Source organism: Mastacembelus armatus, chromosome 10, assembly GCF_900324485.2.
Source record: "Mastacembelus armatus chromosome 10, fMasArm1.2, whole genome shotgun sequence".
NCBI classification, from domain to species: Eukaryota; Metazoa; Chordata; class Actinopteri; order Synbranchiformes; family Mastacembelidae; genus Mastacembelus; species Mastacembelus armatus.
Window position 1 is genome coordinate 14,450,396 of NC_046642.1, and position 2,108 is coordinate 14,452,503.

At 39.7% G+C, this 2,108-nt stretch overlaps 1 long non-coding RNA gene across 1 annotated transcript; it reads right to left on the reverse strand.

Moving 5' to 3' along the window:
* Positions 1 to 475: 475 nt before the first annotated feature.
* On the reverse strand, positions 476 to 1,174 carry LOC113144709 (uncharacterized). The gene is made up of 3 exons (XR_003297187.1): positions 1,102 to 1,174; positions 966 to 1,004; positions 476 to 521 (listed from the first exon to the last, which is right to left on the reverse strand). It is a non-coding gene; the product is annotated as an uncharacterized LOC113144709 (long non-coding RNA).
* Positions 1,175 to 2,108: the final 934 nt, after the last annotated feature.

Consider the following 2,108-nt stretch of genomic DNA (forward strand, 5'->3'; position numbering starts at 1 on the left):
GATAATAGAAATCAGTTTTTGCAGCACTAACTCTCTCTGAGTCACACTCAGCAAAGCCTCAGAAACATTTGCACAATCACATTTCCGCCAATCTGGGTGAGAAAGTCAAGAATTCATTTATAGTCTCTACCCACTCAATCCTTTTCACAGTCACCAGATCACCAGTCAGTCACAGGGCCATCACAGATAGACAAATGCTCTCTCACAGTCATATTCGCATTCAGATTCTTACTTAACAAAATTTTTGTGTGGGAGGTAAAAAGAGCATCACGAGAAAACCCATGCTGCACTGGGAGGCAGCTGAGACACCACGACACCTTTACAAGCAAATAGAATTTTTTACTAAATCAGTTAATGAATATATGCCTGGTTGTCAAGTCACAACAGAGAAACAGTAACTCACTCTCTGTTACATTGTTGCTGTTACCTGAAGGATGTTTTTCAACCAATGACACGTTAATGAAGCTTTTCATGTGTTGGCTGCATTACTTTGGCCAGCGTCTGACATCACAGCAGGGCTTCTTAAATGATTGTTAGAAAAACAAGTCATCAACCCAGTGGCACTAGGATTTAAGACTTCAAATAATATTATTACGTAAAACAAACACATTATTATTAGACTTGGTGGTATGTAGACAAGCTGGAAGTGAGGGAAAAGGACTGTGGATTAATATGGAAGAAAAGAGTGAGAAAAGAGGAATAATCATTTATTTTATCTTACAGGAAAAACCAGATGAGTGCACAAATCTTTCCACGTAGCAAGTGGTAAAATACCATATACCATTAACACCAAACATGTCTAGGTAAGAACCACAAAAGTGAACAGGCTGAAGTCATCATGTGACGCTACCAGCAGAATAACTGCATGATCAGTTGGACAAGAAAAGGGGGAAGTGTATAAATATTTTCAACCATAAATACAATGAAAAGGTCATAGTGTTGGCACGTCACCAGTGGACACTTACTTCAGTATGTCTGCCCTGACTGGCTGAGGTTTTAAAGACCTGTAAACAAAAGACAAGGTGCCATTTACACAGAAATATTTTCAGTGTACACAGATCTGGAGTTTGCGTAACTTAAATGTGATTTGCTTAATCCAACCTTTCTGGACTCGTGACACCGCGGCAACTTTGTGCGTGTGGTCCTCTGAAAAGTGTGTTTGAGTACCCTTGATTTACTGTGGGAGAATTAATTAACATGAATTAACAGAAAATATATAATCCAAAAGTTTCATAAATAAATGAAATGTGAAAATGAGAATGTGTTAGATAGTTAGTCAAAGGGATATCTTTAGGGGACTGATGCCGTAAGTATTTGTAAAATCCCAGCTCTTGTATTTGTCATCCAGTGACAGGTAAATGTAGCTGCTACATTATAATTTCATGATGCCAAGCACCTGTCTGAGTTCACAGCAGCACTTCTTAAATGATGCTTATAAAATCAAATCAAGAATCATCCTAAGGACACTGTTAAGGCTTCACCTTTAAATATAATTACTGTGATGAATTACAAACATTTTTTTCAGCGAGTGTCTTTTAGGGTGTGTGTGAATTAAGAGTGCAGTTTTATTGTTAAAATTATGCTGTTTGTCACTGGTATATATATATTTGTCAGCTCAAACGCCATCACAAAGCTCATGCCAACCTCTTTCTTCCTGGTTGCTGAGGAGCTGTTGGTGTCTGCCTTCTCTAGTTTGTGGGACTGAGTGGGACAGATGGAGGAATCCCTCCCACACCCGCTTCAGCTTTCATTCCCCAGGGGGACTCACATCTCCCTCAACACAGAGGTGTTTTCAAATTAAATACTATCTAATGAACTGGAAAACCTGCCCCCACCCTGCTCTGTGTGTGTGTGTGTGTGTGTGTGTGTGTATTTGTGGTGTACGTGTTGGAGAAGTGCTGGGGAGCGGGGCGAGAAAATGAAAAGAAAAACTGTGTGAGAGATTAAAAGAGAGAGGTATTTGCATTGCAATCTAGTGATTGCACAGCCTGTGTGTGGCGTCATGAAGCGTGTGTTCGTTAATTGTATATCTCTGCAGTTCTAATTGCTTTAATTCCCTGTAATTAATCAGTAATTGCAGTGAGGAGCCACGCACAACTTCGCTCTGA